Source organism: Rhea americana, unplaced genomic scaffold, assembly GCF_003343005.1.
Source record: "Rhea americana isolate MKP2758 unplaced genomic scaffold, rheAme1 scaffold_154, whole genome shotgun sequence".
NCBI lineage: Eukaryota > Metazoa > Chordata > Aves > Rheiformes > Rheidae > Rhea > Rhea americana.
The window spans coordinates 1,071,909-1,092,129 of NW_028185639.1; positions in this window are offsets into that span (position 1 = coordinate 1,071,909).

A 20,221-nucleotide genomic window follows, 5' to 3' on the forward strand; every position below is an offset into this window, starting at 1 on the left:
GTTGACCTAGGGTTGGCTTGGGCTGAATGCAGTGCCTGAGGTTACAGAAAACCACCGTTGGGGCCAAATCAGCCAGGGTGATCAAAGGCAGTAACCAAAAATATTTCAGCACCCCCTGTCAGGGGGTCTGCAGAAATACGCAGTGGTGGAAGCGGTTCAGAGTTGAGAGCTGTAATGCGGTTGCAGAGGTGGCTTGGAAATGCAGCGGGGATCCAGGCGCTTTTCACCTTCAGCTGTCCCAGAGGGTGGCACGGATTGCTGGGGGCTTTTTCATGTGCAGTGGACGGGTGGCCTTATTTATGACAGCCTTTCTTTAACGATACGCGGCTTCAGCCTTACACATCATAAAGCTCAAATTAAAATGTGCCCTCTGAGCTTTCACATCGTGTGTGCAAGTGCCATAAAGAGAAGCGGAAGATGAGCAGTGACAGCGCGCTGCCCCGTACCTCACAGCTGATGTTAACCTGGAGTGCAGCCTGCCAGGTTTTATCTCCCACTGTACATATAACATTTTGAAGAGCAGCCTTTAATGTTCCTTTACACTAGATTAGTTTCGATTAGGATCTACAGAGATGTTAAAAATGGTCTGTATCTATATGCTCTTAGTGCCCCCGACACAGCAGAAAAGATACTCCTTGGTGGTGGTGGTGGGATTTGAGGTTACTCACCTTTGGTGAGACAGGCAGCTTGTAGTCTCAAAGCCCGTTACRCCACTTCTCTCCCGTTTTCAACAGYGAGAGCAGCACAGGTACAACAGCACCAAGACCTCTTCTGGTTGGAGCTGAAGTTTGGATGAAGGAATAGGTGCTGGGGATTTTCAGCTCCTAAACTGTGGTGTCTTCATAGAGAATATCTTACTGCAGCACCTCTTTAATATTACTGAGCTTCATCCCACGCACTGGAGATGTCGGCTGTGGCAGCATGGCACAACAAGCCTCTCYGAGGAGAACTAGTTCCTCATGCACCAAAATGTCAAAGGTGGAAAAAATTCCCACCGGTGGAACATACTGATGCTGAAATGTCCTAGTGTGTCCTCCTAGTAGAGCAGGCTCAAATAAACACGTAGGAATAAAAACCTCCCCAACCTTCTTTATCTGAACTCTAGACTCATCTCTAGGATGTGTAGGAGGTAAAGTGGTTTAAAATGAATTTGTCGTGTATGACTACCCCTGCTGCAAAAGCAAGAGGAAGCCTCTATGTCATGATATATAAAAGTGCATCTTTGAGTGGAGGAGTCTGCATTAACACACTCGCCAGAATACTCTCTTCCCGCGTACGCCGCCGCGTCCTGGCGCRTCTCTTGGCCGTCCGTCACTCGAGGCACAGCCCGAGCAGCGAGTCCTGCGCTGCAGTGGCGGGTGTTAGACCGCCCCGTTGCCGATGACACAGGCTCGATTTCGTAACGCACGTGTGCAGCCGAGCGGCGTGCTACACGCGTCCGCTCTGTTTCTGCAACTTGCTTCCACGTCATTAGTGTCACGGTAGGGCTTCCCCAGCGAATCCACCGGGTTTTCGCCTTTAGCCTGTAAGCAGAGGAAAAATAGAGGCGTTCACAAGGGCAAAAAAGAACAGGGAGCTGGGCAGACAAAAGACTTCTCACCTTGCAGGAAAGGGATGAATGTTGATGGGGGAGAGGAAATGGATTGGGAACTCGTTTCTGAAGGTTAGGACGGGTTTTCTTTTGTTTTGTTTTCCCCCCATTCATTTCAATGAGATTTGCACAGAATAATAATCTTCCTGTTTTGTCTGTGTGATAATTGCATTGATAATTTAGCATGATTTAAATAATCAAATTCAGGGTGTTTTGTATGTCAGAGTCTGAAAAAGGGTTTTTTTTTAATCTCCAAAGATGCATATTCACGATGCCATTATACGTATAGCTAAAGAAATTTCAGTGCCATTGTCTGCTTCAAACGAGTCATTCATCCTCCGTTATTTAAGGAAGAAGATGAGACAGTCAAAGCACTAGGTGATTGATTTGTACATTCAAAGTTCACCTCCTCTCACTTTGGTAATGGATTTCTTTATCTGTCACAGCTCTCTTTGACATCTAAGGTTTGTCCAGTGCAACCTACGCTCAAGTTTAAGTGCTATATGTCAAGCAAATTTATGCTTTGACATTCTGCTGCCATCTCTCCAGCTCGTGTTTTACTCTTGCAGCCCTAACGGAGCAGAAGCTACCTTAGCCATGCAGGACTATTCATTTTATATGCACAGTATATCTGTATTTTCTAGTATATGGTATGTGTTATTGTATTTATGAATATTATTGAGTGAAGAAAAATAATAATTGCAAAGGTGAACACAAGAGCGGCCCCAGTGAGGACAGTGGGAACCTTGGCTAGAASGTATCTACATGAACTGGCTCGAGAGAAGCTCATTGCACTGCACGAGGTAAGAGCCCATGGCAAGAACAACTCCGGTTTTCATAATAACCTGTTTTTGTATTGAAATTGAATATTTACTGCATCAAGATTTAACTAAGTCGTAGTACAAGACAGTAAAAGAAACCACAGGAAGCATCTTTATCACACAGGCTTTGCCTTTGAAGGATAAAAAACAGTGTCTGTGCAAGAAACATGAAGATAAATGTACCACAGGTCAAATATCTGTAATTCAGTTGATTTAAGAATTTGAGCCTTTATATATTACAAAGTACTAATAAGAAGAAATATTTGCTCAGAGTGGTAGCCACTGGTGTATATGGTTGAGGCAGATGACGTGATGCGAGTAAGGCTGGTTTATGCAGCTGTGGTGGGTGCAGAGTGGTGGAAGCCAGCAGGGACCTCTGGAGATGGTCYGGTCCAAGCCCTGCTCCAGCAGGGTCAGCTGGAGCAGCCGCTGAGTTGGGTTGTGACCATCTCCRAGGATGGAGGCTCCAMMACCTCTCTGGGCAACCTGCTGCCRTGTGTGACCACCCTCAACAGTAAAAAAAACGCCCCAGCTGTGGCCTCTCCAGCGCTGAGCAGTGGGGCAGGATCTCCTCCCTCGGCCCCGGCAGCGCTCTGCCTGCTGCAGCCCAGGATGCCGTTGGACTATGGACATATATCCCCATAAATCCCCASATACGCATTCCAAATACAGTATATGCTAAGGTGTGACAGTTTTGAAAATCACAGCGTGGTGTGCAGCAAGTTCCAAGATGCATGGAAAAATAAAATTATTTTCCATAGAAATTGACTATAATTGAGTATGAAAATGTAATGTTGAAATCAATTGACTGAGCCGTAGACTAAGGTATTGTTTTTAAGAAAAGATAAGAGAATCCAGCTGAGAAAATTAGATGTTAGAGATGGGTGAATCATTTAATGCAAATTATTTATTTAGCTATTTTTGTTTCCTTTTCGTTCACAAATTGTCTTGAAACAGCTCATGATTTTTCTCAATTATATGTGCTTTAGGTTCCAGATCATTTTTGTAAATAGCTTAGTATGTGCTCTGAAAGATGCTTGCTGTATCCTCTATTTGGTATTTCAGTTCGTGGCAGTTTTTCATTCCAGGCATTGGATGGATGCAGAATTCAGGCTTCCTGCTTGAACAGTTTTACATATATTTTCAAAATGTATTCACCATTACTGACACCGATATTAGCGCTGTCTGGGTGTTTTATAGTCAGGCTTCAACACTGATGATTAAACAAACTAAATTGTATTTTACATTTAAAAGATACTTACCCAAACATCTTTATTGTATTTTTAAAGATCTTTTTAGGGTTTCTTCATGGACGGGAGCGATGTAGGAGCAAGCAGCTCTCGCGTTTAGGGACGCTTTGAGGTGGTTTGCCCAGTTCGCCCTCCTCGCGCCGCGGGTGTCCCGGGGCCCCGGGAGGCGTCGTGCGGGTAAAGCCGCTCGTCCCGCTGCTGGCTTAAGGAAGGGAGAGCTGGAGCCGTCCCTCATCCCGAGGGAAAACCGGGACCACTTCTTCTCATAGCAGCTGGATCTCATTCTCCAACCAAGCTCAGTGACGTTCAGACGTGTTCGACTTCRCCTGTTGCTTAAAATTGCTTAAAACGGGAGAATGAAAAAATCCTTCCCGTGGCAGCAGTTGGTGCAAAGCGTTGAAGTGCTGAAGATTATCAGTAGYCCAATAGACTGCTGATTTTTTTCTTGTTGTCTGGATGTAAAAGTTAATTAATTTTTATGAATTAATTACAGACTCAGGACTGAATTGCCAAATCACTGAAAATGCCCTAGTACAAGGAATGAACATCAAGAGAGAACTTTTTTTTGCCATGATGCTCCGAAGTCAGGGTACGCAGGTGCCATTTCTCCTCGGCTGCGTTTCCATCACCGAGCTGTCTTCTGCTCGCCCTTGGCTGGTGACTGGTTGCAGCAGGGGTCGTGGCTGAAGGAGATGGCTCTAGCTGACAGCGTCCATCATCGGCTACTAAATTGCACTGCTTGGAAATAGGGGGAGTGAGGACTTCAGTTTCTAAAGCAACAAAATTAATGATTCCTTTGCTTAGCTTATGAGGGCTCTGAGTCTAATTAAAGTCCYGTCACACTGAGCAGCAGTTGCGAAAGAGGGAAAAGAGGGGAAAAGGAGATGAAGCTCAGGTGAAAGAGGCATTAATTAAAGGATTAATTTGCCATTTCTTCTTGGTGACCATATTTCTCTCTTCTTTTCAGACTTTTTGTTTACCTCATTCACGATAAGTAAAGCCTACTGTATTAACTTGGAATAGAAAACTCAGTAATATCAGATCCCTATGAGAAAAAGCTGCTTTTCAAGGTAATACTGAGATAGTTTTTAGCATCTTTATCCTGTCATAATCCTAAACGTAGCAGCTGAAAATACTGCATTAAGCAACCAATTAYGTGAAACAGTCTTCAGAGTGATAATTGTTTTCCCAATTTACTGCAATGCTCTCCTGTATTTAAAACAGCAAGTACGCTGAGCAGATATGGGAAATTGAAGACCATTGGGCCTGATTAGACCTTGAAGCATGCTGGTTTTGCTTCACCTCACTTGTATTCTGCTACAGCCCATTTCCCTGGATGCGAGGACGTCTGGAGCAGTCAGGCACTGTGTTTTTTCTGGAAGAGGCTAATCATTGACACATTTTGAATATTTGTCTCTATGGTATACAGGCCATTTAGATGCATCGTTGCTTTTATTAGGAGCCACGTAGCTATGGCCGCGGTGCGGTTCTGGTCACCTGCCTGGTGATGTTTGCCATCGCCGCCAACTCGTGCAACAAGCAGACAAGAGTGTTTGGGSAGCTAAGACGGCTCACATGCTGTTCACACAGTGCACATGAAATGGGGCAGGAGAGGGAAAAATAGCAACATTTCGAGATACTGAGGTCAGGTGTTTGAAGAGAAAAGTGGTGATGGTGATGCTTGGCTAAGATGAAAAATTGCAGGTGTTGGTTGCCAGCCTGTGTGCTTAYGCAAAGTGAAAAACTCAAATGGTGGGTAACTTCCTTATTCTCAGATACTTAATATTCACTAGTCGAGCACCTTGTCCTAAATGTCTTGAAAGGCTTGAAACATGATGTCTCTTCTCAACAGATTGCAGGAGAAAGTCTCTCTCTGGGAACATGAGGGACTTCACAGCTGGAGAAAATAATCTCTGCCTTCCCTGAGTAATGCAACTTATATAGTGTGAATCTAATTTTAGATTCCCTCTGTAGCCCCTAAATCTTTGCTCCGTGTCCTTCCCAACTCAATAGTCATCAAGAGTCATGTTGGTATGGACAGATCTTTCATCAGCAAAGCATGTTTTTTTAAATTTTTGTGATTGTTGAAATCCCATCATTTCTAATCTTTGAGTAACTGTATGAACATGTAAACTGTATCTGCAATACGTATTTGAAGCCGGTGATCTACAGAAGGCATAAGGAGGTAACTGCCTTTTCAGAGAGCTTTCTGCACGTGTATATGTAGCATAGYTAATAATAAGTATTTACTGTTACTGCAGCTAATGCTAAGCAGCCGGATGCAAACAGGATTCGCAGGACCCCGAACTGTGGAATTGCACCTCGCATAAGCAAACATTGTTTAAAGAATAAACCATCAGAAAACCAGCATCAAAGTCTGAGTCAGTCTCTTCAAGAAAAATGGGATGTGAGTGAGAATTTGTTCTTTGTCAGGTTTTTTCAGTGTTCAGACTTCAAATGTGAATAGCTCTTTTTCTTTTTCTTTTTTCTTTCTTTTTTTTTCCAGTTGTGCTGAGTAATAGAGAATTAATTCCTTCTCCTCGTCCGTCTAGGCAACGTAAGGAAGGCAGCCGGCTTCGGGTGATCCCTCCGTGCCTCACTTGTGGTGGTGAGCTCTTGCCTTTCTCTCACTTCTCACCCAAGAGCAGCTCTACCAATCTTCAAAATAGCAGCAATTGTGCAGGGATGGAAGTCGTATTAAATTTGGATTAATTTCAGTTACTATGAAATAATCAACATCATCTTTCTGTGTTTACAGGGCAAGCTTTTACATTACAATTCTTACTGTGTATTACTAGAGTGTAAGTTTGTTTTGAAAATTATTTAAATTACTGTACAAAAAACAATAAAAAGGGCCATAGGGTCACAGGTCAGTGGGCACCTCTGGGGGACATTTAGACCAAACTACTTGGTCTAAATGTCCTCCAGAGGCAAGCTTTGAATATCCTGCGAGTATTGTGTGCCAAGGATTCCCATCTCAGTTCATTAATGTTCCACTTAAAAACATGATCTTCAGTCTGTAATTTTATTTTATTGAGACTGGTACGAGAAAACTCATAAACCAATTTGCAAGCTTAGAAATGTTCACCTGGACATCAAGTGCTACGTCCTCATCTTGCTAAGCCTTACTGCCACAGCAGTTTAACAGATCCCCTGCGGTAATTATGTTTTTCCTAACTTCTTTGTAACTTTTTGAAGGAAGGTAAGCTGTAAAGCCGTTTCAGGAGTTGTTTTGAGGAACAAATCTTCACCACAAGCTAGAAGAGGACGTCTAATATAGTCACTAAATTATAATGCTGCAGACAAGGATCTGTAAGGTTTTTCTGTTAGCTGTACACATACTTCAGTAGTGCCTGGTAAGAGAAGTTTGTGTGAATGCTACGAAAGATCTTTTAAGCACACGTTATTTTAGTCTTGATCTTTATCAGGCGTCTTGAGAAATGAGCCCAAGCCTTTCTGCCCTGTCAGAGGAGCAGGGATGGTTTCATCCGCTGATGATCTTGGGGAAAATTGCTAGAAGATGGAGAAGTTCTGGCCGCTGGCTAGTTGGGCGATCTCCCATGGGAGCCCTGGCTCTGGTCCTCGCTGGGCTCCAAAGTGCGGAGCAGAAGGTAAAAAAGGGCTCTTAGGGGTAAGATAATCGTGATTCTGATCTCTTTCTGGTCTCTGTTAGTTAGTGAGTGATTTATCGTCAGAACCACSAGGTATTTTAAACCATTTGAACCATCAGCCAGGGGAGGTTCCCATCCCACTGCTGTGCCCAGCCGGGGATCGCCATCCCTGCTGTCCCTGTGTCCTGGTGTCCCTCGGCCCCGCGGGCCTGAGCTGGCCATTAAGATTTTATTTTGTACTGCTATTTCGATCCTTTCTGGTTGCTCTGTGCACAAAACTTCCAAATATCACGTATCCACCACAACACAAGGGGCTTATTTTACTTAATMCACTGCCTTCGCTAAGAAAACTCAACACAGAGCAGAAGTGATTGCCCTTCACTCCGATCTGAGTAAAGCAAGGTTTTGTGCTATTTAGATAACATTTTCTTGTCACTGGTGCTGTAAAAACCAGGTAACTGTGAAGTCAATACGCCACATCCTGTAATTTTCTGACCCGTGGTATCGTACGATTTCTTTTGTTGCCGTTGCGTTGGTGGCTGCGGTTCTCCCYGGGGAGATGTTTCCAGCGTGGCTGTCAGTGTCACCTGGGTACGAGCCCGTCCGTGAGATATGCAACGGRTGGTGCTTACTGAGCCACAGCAGCTGGCCCAGCCTCATACTTAATTTCTCTTTATTATCCTCAGCAAAGCAGCACTAATAGTTGGACATTGAGCAAGGCGCCTGAGAAACAAAAAATAAAAGCCTTTTCAGGACTCTTAAATGCGCCTCTCTATAGCCAGCGCAACAGGCATTGGTGTTCTTTTGGGGARCATGCACTTTTTAGATGTTTTAACAAAATTGCCAATCATCAATAATAGAGCTATAGCTCAGTTACTTGAAAAATATTCTGGAAAATTTGTTTAAACAGATTCCTTCCCATAAATTCCTTACAATCCACCATTGATGCTCGCACAGCCCTAAGAAACCTAAGCGTGAAAGTAGGGTTTTTATGGCAGTGGTGCTGAGTTATGGTGGCCCTAGAAGAAAGCAGTGTCTCTTGGGTTTCCTCATCTGGGATTTCCTGGGGGTTATGCTGCTGCCAGCCGGGCAGGCTGTGCCGGCGACGCTCTCCCRCAGCTGAACAACCCCCGTCCTGTCTTCTCTTTTTCTGAAGAATGAGGCTGTTTCTGGCTTAAGTGACTCYGCAGGATTTGGAGATGTCCTTGCTCCCTTTGACAGCAGCGCAGCGTTTCGGAGCAAGGATAAAGATCCGCCCCGGGGAAGGGTTATTAGGACTACAAATGTGGAGCTAGAGGCTCAGCCTTGCTCGCTCCTCTGAATGCTTCCCTACTGCGGAGATGTTTGAGGGAACTAGCAACCYGCCCTGTATTTTAAAAGCTATACAATTTGCATTTTAGTCATTTCCCCCTTTGTTTTCCTTTTATTATACTGCAAAGAAAAGAAGACATCAKTTTCTGTATCTTAATCACCTGTGAAAACTTGAAGGCATATAGATCTAACAAAACTTGTCAGTTTTACAACTATTAGARGATGGGATTAAAGTGATGCAAATCAGAAGTGATTCACTGAGGTATTTGATAAATCTTTGAAACACATACTTGGAATATTTGCTTGAAAATATGCCCACAGGTTTTAAACTATGATCATCCTTTACTTGACAATAGATACGATGCCGTTGTTTTCTGGTGAGCTGTTAGTCTGCCACCCCGAATAAACAACTATAAGAGCTACAGAAAAAGTGAACTCTGAGCACCCAGAAGTCACACAGAACATGCAAAGCATACACAGTTGTGCAAAATTGCGGAATGAAGCACTTATTACTGGAAAACTTCAAATTTGTCGTTGTGCAGCTTGAAGGTTGAGGTGTCACACGCAACAGAAGGTCTCATACAGCGGTTTGGCGGGTACGACATGGTTTGTCCTCGTTGGGGCAGTTCGTGGTGGTCGCTGCCAATGGAGACACGAGGGCTCGTCCAGCGCTGCACGGCAAAGGGTCCCGRTTTGCAAAAGCCAGCAGGAAACGTCACAAATATCTTTCTTCATGCGTTGACAGTGACAGTTTGAAGTCCTTCCTACCAAACCTGTGCCTGTACGGAGCTGTGTTATGCRTCAGTGATGCCTGACCAGGATGAAATCTCCCAGTGCTGCATTTGCATGAGCTTTTCTCCGGCAGCACGGCAAAGTGCRGATTAAGGGAGTTGTGTTAGACGCCGTTCACCATAATTGCAGGCGTAATTGAGGATAACGACTAAATAGATAGGTCAAATCTCCATTTTCAAGTAATTATATATGATGCATATAAAGGATGTAACAGTGCAGAGATTTAAGTGTATGCAAATTTGGCAGTGATTTCCTTGGGAAAATTAATCTAAGGTTAACAATAGCTTAACCTCCTCAAATTTTAAATTGTTTTAAACTGAAAGTATTTGGAGAATAATCTATCACATAGAAAAACATGYGTATAGTTAAAACGGCTCCTCCTCGTGCTCCCATCGCTGCCCTCCATGCTGGTGTTCTCCTGGMGCGCTGCTGGGCCAGTGAAATCCTGGTGGAATCACACAGGACGACGTGGAAAAGGTTCACAGGCTCCTCGCGTGGCTCGCTTGGGCGGCTGCTAATTTTCAAAATTTCCATCCTTGCAGCAGCGGACGGGAATGCTGAATACCTGAACGTTGATCATCTGCCGCGTTGCGCATAGGCTTTCTACAGCTGAGTGAATACTTGAGAAAGTTCAAGGTTTTCAGAAGCTTTTAATTCTCCTAAAGGTGGCTGGATCAAGGGATGTTCCTAAGAAATTGCATGCAAGTCTGTAAACCACGAGGGGTGGAGATGATAGTGAAAAAATATTGACCGTGATTTGTAAGGTTCGTTTAGCCTGAAAGAGAGCTCATCAGGAACCAGACCAAGCCCTGCAGGTGCCCGCTGTTCCTCCCGCAGGTGGGCTTGTGGAGGTGACTCGCATGTGTCCCTCCTTGGCAGTTTTGAGCAGTCTAYATGCTCCGACATGGAGATTTGCCGTGAGTCGGACAAGTGAGATGTACAAAAGCTCATTTCAGATTTCCAGCGTGGTTTTTCCCCGTTTGCAGGCTAGTCCTGAGGAGTTTTCCGTCTGCTTCGGYGTGCACTGTCACAAAGTGCTTCGGGTCCTGGCAGCGGTGGCTCTTTGGTCCTGGGTTTTGAAGGCTGTGGTTGGAAAGGGAGAAGCAGCAGCACTTGTACAGTGAATGATGGGAAYCGACGGTTCAGAAAACAAGATTAGAAAAGCCTATGATGTGTCCTTGAAAATTACATTAGCCCCTTTGTGTAGATAATTCCAGTCTGCATAATTCTGTGGCTCTCATCTGTAGTTTCAGTGASTCACCATGTTCTTCATGATCTGTAGATCTAAATGGGTTTACAGCAAGCAGCCATTAACATCTTGGCCTTACCTGACCTGGGCACTCCTGTTTCTTCTTAGCATTAATGGGATTATTAATGCACTTCACGGCCATGCAATTTCAGTGTGGTGGGACCTGTGTTTACAGAAATTCCCAGTTCTGGCACAGATTTTAAACTTCCAAACATTCAGTGCAACCTGGCCAGCCACGGACTCAGAGCTGACCTCAGCCCAAGGGATGGGATGCCAAAACCCGAGAAAAAGGTGGTGAGGGGACAGAGCCTGGTGGGCAGAAGAAGGTGCAGGTTGYGCCCGAGGTCTTCACACACCACTGCTCTTCACGCGCCCAGGAGCTGGTGAGCAGGACATTGCCATAGGCAGAGGAAAAAGGTTCRCAAACCAGTTGTTGCATAGTGAGCTTAGCAAGATACACGCCTAGATGTGCCTCTACATACATGTGCATATATACTTACACACATATATATATGTGTGTATTTATATATATATATATATATATATATATATATATATATACACACACACACACACACACACATATATATATAAGATGACTGTGGGAGAGCTTTAAGGCTAATACATAAAATACTATAGCTAATTATGAGCACTTCCTTGCGATGAGAATCACTCTCAGTTTGAAACATCTAAAAAAGTCCATGTAATGTTGTTTAAAATGTAGGCCACTTTTCAGATAGAGGTGGCCATCACAACTCGTGCTATCATCGCCTCTGTAATAAATAAAAGTTAATTCACAATCTTGCATGAAAACTGGCTGGCAGCCAGCTCCTCCTTCATCCCCGGCTCCACGTAGGTCCTGACTGAGCAGACGCACGGGTCCGTGCGCTCCCAGGCGCTGTGCCCAGATCTTYGGGGCCAGTTGGGTGTCTCCAGTGGGGTCAAACGGCAGCACAAAACTATGTTTAACAACTGCCTATTTTGCATGTCCTGCCTTCAGTTCCTGAAACGCACAAAAAAACCCCACACTGAGTCATCGGTCTCCTAATTCTTTTCGTATTATTTTAGCCAGACTAGTTTACCTCCATTTAAGACCTATGCTGCTGATGAATTTTGAGGCAATAGAAGTACTTCTGATGTGTTAAATAGGTTTGTTTGGCTAAGCAGAGTTATATAAACTGCTATTTATATTATATATGAAATATCTTAATCCCATGGTGTTCATTTTAAGAAAGGCCTTCAAGAGATTTTTCTGTGGAAATTTATCATCTTCATACCTCTCTGAGCGAGACTCCTAAGAAACGGCAAATACGTGCTTCCCCAGAAGAGCCGAAAACACGTGTTCAGCCTTGGAGCCCGTCCTACGCGGAGGCCTCGGGCCAGGTCCTGCTGGGAGGAGGAGGAGGAGGAGGAGGACGAGGAGGACGTGGCTGCCGGCCCTTGCTCTGCTAGGACGTACGGAGACCTAAGCAGCCAACTCGCCGGCGAATTTTATGGCTTGCTCTGTCGCCATGGCAACTCTGCTTTTCCTGAAAAAAAACCTCGAATGTGGTACACGGTGCGAGCACCCTGCGCCGCTCCGCCACTGGAAAAAGCCAAACTTTTTGCCGATTGGAAAAACTTCTCGACAAACTGCAGATATGCAACTAACCCGTCTCGCCGTGTTGAACTGGAAATACGTGTGCAGTTTTATAATGCTTTTAAAAGAGGGTTGTTTTCCTGACCCACTTTGCAATAGCTTGTGTGGGGCTGCAGAAGGGCCCGCGCGGCCACGAGCATTTGTGCTGCCTTAATCTTCACTTCTTGAAATTAGCATTTGTAATTTATTTGCCCCGGGAAATGAGAAAGGCTCCATGCTGGTCTGTAATGTAGTGCGTAACAGATAACAGAAATACTGAGTCAGCACAAAATGCATTTGACAAATAAACTCATTGCCTACATTTAATTTAATAGAAGATATGGCAAAGAGTGAAAAAAGCTTTTATCTGTACTGCATTAAAAAAATATAGGACTTTAATGGAGCCTCACATATTTGTTTTTTTAATAAGATACAGTCCGGACGCAGTCTGCGAGGAGCGTGGAGGTGCTGAAGCGACACCGACAAACACGGAGGCGGCGGGTTTGTTTTTCTTCGCAAAAGACACAGTGAGAGACTGCAAAGCCGCTCGTCAGGGGTCCCAGCTTCCAGGTGCACGTGCAAACCCATCGTAGGCACCACCATTTGCTAAGATGCATTTTTTTTCTAAATAGGTTGCTGTTGTGTGTGGGTTTTTCTTTTTTTTTTTTTGCACCCATTTCTTCTTTTCAGTCTCTGTTAATCTTTTTCCTTATTACGATGCAGCGCGGAGGACAGACGCAGTATCACCATTAGTGCTATTCTGAGAAGCAGCCACAGCGAATGTGGTTTATGGGTGGTAATACCATTGATTTTAACTTTTTAAATGAGATAATGGGCACTTTGCATAGCGAATTTACAACCAGAAACAACCTTCCATATTGGCACATGAAATGGGCATGACTTTTATTGCAATAGTAGTTTATTGATTGGATAATACGCCGTCCGGGTCTGGCAGCAGACAGTCTAATTTCGCCGTACCTGTAACGAGAAGTGCTCCCACGACTGCATGTTCCTGACCTAACTTCCCAGAACCATTTCACACGCTGGACTGCTGGGTTTTGCCCTGCGCTGGGGGTTTGCTGTGCGCCGGGCCGGGGCTGCCCGCGCCCCTGCTCCGGTTTCGCCTGCGATCGCAGCGCTGCCTCCTGCGCGGCGGTTGCAGAAGCGGCCTGAGCCGGGCCGGGGTTCGGCCAGGACCRCGAACCTGTGCGCTGGGGACAGTGGGGCGGTTACTCTTCCCAGCATGATTTACTTGACTTTTTTTTTCCTCATTTCTAGTTTGTTATAACCGTAACCTTATTTAAATGTAGCCTTTTTTTTTTAGTGTGACTATAATAATTTCTCAGAGAATGTATTTTAATAGCTTGACTATATGCTCAGGATTTCTGTTTGCTTCTATAATTGCTTCTTAATTATTTTCCAATTGCTGAAACAACAGTTTTCACAGTTTATTAAAACACACTTTTGAAAGCATTACCCTGAGGCATTGTCAACATTTTATTACCATCTCTAGCTGCTAGTACAAATGAATAATCAGCAGTGCTGGTWGCTTGTGTCAAGCAGATGAAAACCGTTTGAGGCTTATGTAGAAATTGTAATAAAGTTTAATGTCAAACTGGAGTTATTCTCACGCTAGGAGCACAGGCAGCCTTATGCTGCAAAATGTCTGAAAGCGGCTCCATTTTGATGGCTCCAAGCTCCTGCAGTCTCCAAGGCGYGAACCTCAAAGACGAAATCTGGCGACTCCGGGTGCGTTTCTGAGGGCTCACAAGGTCCTCCAGCCCTGGGCCCGCGTTTCATGGGGACGTCGGGTGGTGGGACAGGAGCTGCTCCGCTGCGGTGGGATCTGCCGGCGCCCGTTGATCGAGCTGTCTGTGGTGCAGAAGCCGTAATTTAGGGTTTTCTCTGTAGTCCTACAGGGACCATTTGATACCCTGCACTTGAGGGCCATGCTCAGGTTCTTCACATTTGCAGGTGACTAAAGGCGAGTTCTCTCCTAGGATTAGTGTTTTTATAAATTTTATTTGGTTCTAAAACTATGAGGTTTTGGGGATCTCCTTGGTGGCTCATTGTCTTCTGCAGGTCTGGCCAGTGCGGGACAACGTGACGCGTGCGTGTGCCCGCTGAGGTTTCACGGTGAGCTCAGGGAGAGCTGCCTCCTTCGGATGGCTGCAGCCAAGATGAATTTGTGCACCATTATGGAGACCTTGCTGAARGTCTAGACCAGACCCCCAAAGACTGTTTCTACTAGTTTTGCCTTGTAACTGCAGTCTCTCTGTCTCTGGACCATATGATCTGGAAATGAAGAGCTAAACTGAAMCTCAGCCTGTCAACACAGGTGAACAGTGAGCATAAGGATGTGTAAACAGCACCTGATACACTGATAAAAGCACCTGAAATTTTAGTATAGCAGCGAATGTGTCGAAGGCACCACGCTAAATCCTCGAGTAATTAAATCAGGAAAAAAAATACACCAGAGCTATTACTAAGTGTTTTTATGTCTGSCAGAATTTGCCTTAGCCAGGATCTGTATCATGCTTGAATGCTGTAAACCCCGAAAAAGTAGTGCCTTGGTGAAGGACCTTGGGAATTTAGATCGTGGTTTTCAGTTCATATAATTTAAAGCACACTGCTTCTGCTCTTCACTAGCTGTTGAGAGGAGCACTTTATTCGTGTCCCGCGAGACGTTTAAATACACATTTAAGCTAAAAGCATAAAAGAAGCCCTGTAGGCTCCAAAGGCAGTATAAATACCTGAAGGGAGGGTGTCAAGGGGATGGGGACAAACTCTTTCCAGTTGTCCCGTGTGACAGGACAAGAGGCAATGGACAGAAACTGAAGCACAGGAAGTTCTGCCTGACCGTGACGGAGAATTTCTTCCCTGTGAGAGTGACGGAGCCCTGGAGCAGGTTGCCCAGAGAGGTTGTGGAGTCTCCTTCTCTGGAGATCTTCAAGACCTGCCTTGATGCAACCCTGTCTAACATGCTCTAGGTGACCCTGCTGAGCAGGGGGGTTGGACTAGACGATCTCCAGAGGTCCCTTCCAACCTTACTGGCTCTGTGATTCTAAGAAAGGCRGTACTTGCACTTCGTTAAGGGCATACCTCTGGGATTTGCTGGGTTGGRCCCATGCTATTTCTGCATCTGTATTCACAAGTGAGATGGTTACTGAGAAAAGAGAGACCGTGGGGAAAYGTCTGGCAGGGCCTGAAGACTAAAAGACCCAGGGGCAGATGTGACGGTTCAGCTCTTGTGTCCCCACTGGTGCTGCGGGTGCTGGGTCCTGCCCCGGTGACCAGGGAAGGCTGCTCACCTGCAGTAACCAGGGTTGGACAGCTTGACCTGCAGCTGTGTCCTCGTCCTGCTATGTTGTCCTACCTACTCCTGTGTTGTCGTGCCCTGGTGTCCTTCCATAGCATCCTCTGGTGTCCTCCTGCGTCGTCCTGCCATAGCACATGGCTGGGATCGTACCATGTTCTGAAGAAGGTGTCACAGATGAGCTCATACAAAGGTCTACCCAAAACCTGCTTGAGACACCACACAGCAGCTGAACTGCWGCTTGTTCGATGCCAAAGATCAGCAATACTTCACTCTCATAGACATCTATTTTATCTCTGCTTTCTTAAATGCCTCCAACCAGCCAGGAGGGTTAGGGGCAGAAGTTCCCAGCCTGTGTTACGGCTCAAAACTGMTTTAACCCCATCAGCCCTTCCAAGCGTTGCACACTGCACAGCAGCAAGACGCAACCCGGCAGCGTTCCTTTTCGGGAGCAGGAGGAGCACAGCGTTGACGAAGGCGTGTGCAAAATCTGGACCGCAAAAAACCCACGCAGGAACAGTTTGAGCCACGCAAAACATGTTTTGCTCGAATGTTCTTAAATGCAAGGGAAACCTTGCGGTGCTGAGGCGAGAGAGGCCGCAGCACCAAGTCACTGTTTTACAAGCAAAAACACCCGAGACCCAGAGAAACACGACGTGTCTTCAGCATGGGCAGGAGGTTTCCCAGCTCCCACCCTCTCGCCCCAGCTACAAACACTTTCCTCTGGGGGTGGCATAATAAATGCCAAATTTGGCTGTCAATATTAGAAAAAAAAAAGGAATACTGGATACTGGGTATTATACTTTAGCTCTATCTTTTGCAAGGGGCAGTGACGGTGGTGTTTTCTTATGGGACTAACTGGTATTTCTGTCCCTGAGGCAATATTAATGATAGATATGAAATCACTGTATTGAGAAGCAAAATTATCTTTTTAGAACCTTTTGAAAAATCTTAGGGTAACTATTTTAATCAGACTTTTTTTCCCCACTCTTATTTGTTTTGGAGAATAGAGAATACTTGGCCTGATTTCTTTATTTTTAACAAGCTGGAACACTGTGAAAACTACATCATTAAAAATCGAGACTATTTAATGTATAGAAGGTATTAATTTTAATTGTTTTTCTTAGTGCATCATCTTTTCAAAGCGATAATTTAAAAGACATTAGTAGACCTTGCATGACCTTATTCTCATCTATACAACGATTCAAACCAAGCCTTGTATAATTAAGGCTTCATAATCGGAGCTCTACAAAAGAAGCCTGTTTCTAGGYTGTTTGCAGGTGCCTTTACTGCAGAAGGTCTCTGTGAAATACTTACTGRTAAGAAGTGGCTCAAACAGCCAGGCTAGGCACGGGTTTGGGGTACATGCTGCTTTTCCAGGAGTTTCACGCCGCAGTGGGGCGGGCTGCCCGAGAGCTCACCCGGACGGAAGCACGTTGTCTTCCTCCTTCGCAATGACGCTCTGATTTACAGATGTGCAAAACAAGACCAGCTTCTGTCTCTGCACTAGATACGATTTTCCAAACTAAATAGTTTTAAAGAGAAAAATAGAAAGAACTTGTTTCTTTCTTCAGAGGATCCTTTGCAACTTCTAGTCCACTAAGAATTAACACTTTTTTTGTGTGTGCGCTTGTTTACAAGATGGACATCTAGAAAATACCTCCATTATGACTTCTCTCATACTTCTCTTYCTAAAACCTAAAAATTAAAAAATGGTTAGTTGGGGGTATTCATAGGAATGGGCTGATTTGTCAAACCTGAAACCTTATAGGAAAAGGTTGGCTTTGCCAGCTTTCCCAAATGTAAAAAGTGTAAAATTTCAAAATTTATTTCTATTATGGACTATTTCTATCAAAATGGGTAAGTAAAATAAAGCTCAAAACTGAAATGAAAAGGTTCTGATTTGTCAAGTCATTAGCATTTTTTCAAGATCTTAATTTCCCTCCACACATACACTTAAAATTGAAAATACTTCACTTTTGAAAAATATGCCAAATTAAAATAAAAATCTGCTGAGRAATATATCCAGCCTGAATTCTGCTTTTGTATCATTACGCAGCAATAAATGTGCCCTTCGTATTTTCATTCTGCTACAGAGGGGGAATGACCAGCAGACCGGGGCTGGAGCAGCGCTAACACGGGAGCCTCGGGTCCCTCTCCCACCTCTCACTACACTGGCATTTCTTAAAGAAGATCTATGAGAAACAGCGACAGCTTATCTATAAAGACAGGAAATAAATGTTTTACTTATTTTCTCTTCATATGCTCTTCTCATAAATGAAATCATATAAGAGATTTCTGGCTCACCTTCATTAAGAGTGAGAAGTGTATTGCCTGGCCATAAAATTCTAGTTTTAATACTTTAATTAGAAAATACTAAGAGAATAACCAATACTTGGAGAGCATTACTTGCTTTAGGGAGCTGGAAGGTTTTCACATTAATAGAAGGGCAGAAAGGTATCTTGATGTCTTACTTTTGAGGTAGAACACACAGAGCTTCCTTAATAAATATGATAATAGACCTTCTGCTGTGTCTTTAAACAGGGAAAAGCTGATTTGCTCCTTGGAGAAAACATTTTATGGAATGAGTAGCATTAACTTTAAAATGTTTGATAAGCATTCAGAAAGTGAAGTCTATAGTTTCTGTGGCACTGTGGTGCAAATGCCCATGAAGGTATGTTGGACAAATGCAATATCGCACAAAGACTCTGTAGAGGAATAACAAGGATCGTGCCTAATTTACTAATGAGTGTGTCTGGCCTGAAGACATAGGGGCTGGATTAAATAGAGGGTCTCCAGAGCTGTGCCTGAAGATGACGTTTTGACATTGGCTCTTCACCTTAACTCTTAAAACAGTTTCCAAATAWATTTTCATAAAAAATGTACTGTTAAAAGTCCTGTTTTGCAACTATATATGAGCAGCCTCATCAGTGCTACCCCACGCTTCGTAGACCAARCAGCGTCTAGGGTGAACCACGTTAAAAATGTCAGCACGCTTTGCCCAGGCCAGAAGAAGGTTCAAAATTRAAACTAAACACCTCCTGTTTCTTGGATTTGAGTTATTAGTTTGTTGGCAAAGCCCAATCAGTCTGTCATGCAATATTACTAAAAACGTGAAGAAATATGGACTTGGCCATATGCACAGGCTGAGAATTGTCACAACAAAGCCTAAACAAGACAGAAATTGTTTCCTTGATGTTTTTACCCCCCCCCCCCCCAAGAATTAGCTACTCTTGTATTRTTTTTCATAAACTGGAAGATTATCCTTAAGATCAGACATCTGAATACAGAATGCAAGTTCCTGTTATGGACAAAAATGAACTTTGGATCTACAGATCACAGAAACTGGTGTAGCTTTGTTGGTGCTCTGGCATTTACACTAGTTTGCACTGGCTGAAGATCTTCAGTCTCCCTCCAACTAGGAGCAGTTCAGTCGAGGTACAGTGGTTTAAACAACTTCCTTGCTTAAAGAAAAATAAATGTTGCATTGCAACTTTTAAAAATGCTCTAATGGGGATTCAAGTGGTTAATTAGACCTTCTGCAAATTGGGCTAACATGGTTCCATCTGAGACACTTACCTGCCGTGCTGAGAGCTGCCAAGCGCTGCCTGCCCTCCCTGAGGGGTTTTCCTCTTTGYGGAGTGCAGTAAGTATGCAYGGTATATGGTTATATTCTACATAATTATATACCAATATGCATATTGTATCTGTAAAATACAGAAATCAYAGAATCAGTAAGGTTGGAAGGGACCTCTGGAGATCATCTAGTCCAACCTCCCCGCTCAGCAGGGTCACCTAGAGCATGTTAGACAGGGTTGCATCCAGGCAAATATTATYCATAATACCATTACATATCTATGCATATACATAATTTCAGCCTCAGACAAATTTTCTAGCTTTACTGACAAAGTGACTTTAGAATTTCAGCTCAGGATTTTTTTTTCAGAACTTTTCCTTGTGCAGCTGCACTCTCCACCTAACGAGGCACATCTTGACAGCGTTATTTATATGCCCGATCTCACCAAACTGCCCTACAGAATCGTAATTCATTATTGATTTAAGGGAAGTATGTGCATAATTACAGCATGCTTTTCTGAGGTCAGCTCAAAGCATAGAAACTATTCACAGAGGGCAGGGTTTTCAGAGAGGCCCAATATTTCTGAAATTGGAACAAAGCAAAGAGGTGGCAGGTCTACTGCTCATAGAAATTCCCAAGTGGAGAAGCGGAACTCGTAACCGTTAACTCAGTCTTTTTGGAGGCGGACGCAGGCCAAATTGCCCCTGGCAGAAGGTGAGAATCTGGTACCCCAGGAAACGGAGGGCTGTGACGTGCCCTCTGGTAATGCGCATGCTGTGCGGTATCTCCGTGCTGATCCTTGCACGAATGCAGTATTTGAACCTGTGCCATAATAATTCTTATGCTGAAAGGTTTTCTTTTGGGACAGCAGAGACTAGCTGGGAATAATTTGAAAAACACTGTCAGCAGAAGTCATTTGGGCCCACCTGAAAGAATTGAMTGTTTTTAGGCTCCACTTTTTCGAAAAGTAACATATAAACTGTTAGAAACTAAAAAACTCCACCTCTATGCTTATTAGAGACAGCCCAAAGTATTTACTAGCACTAAATGGAGTCAAATTATCATTTAATACCACTTGCTATTAG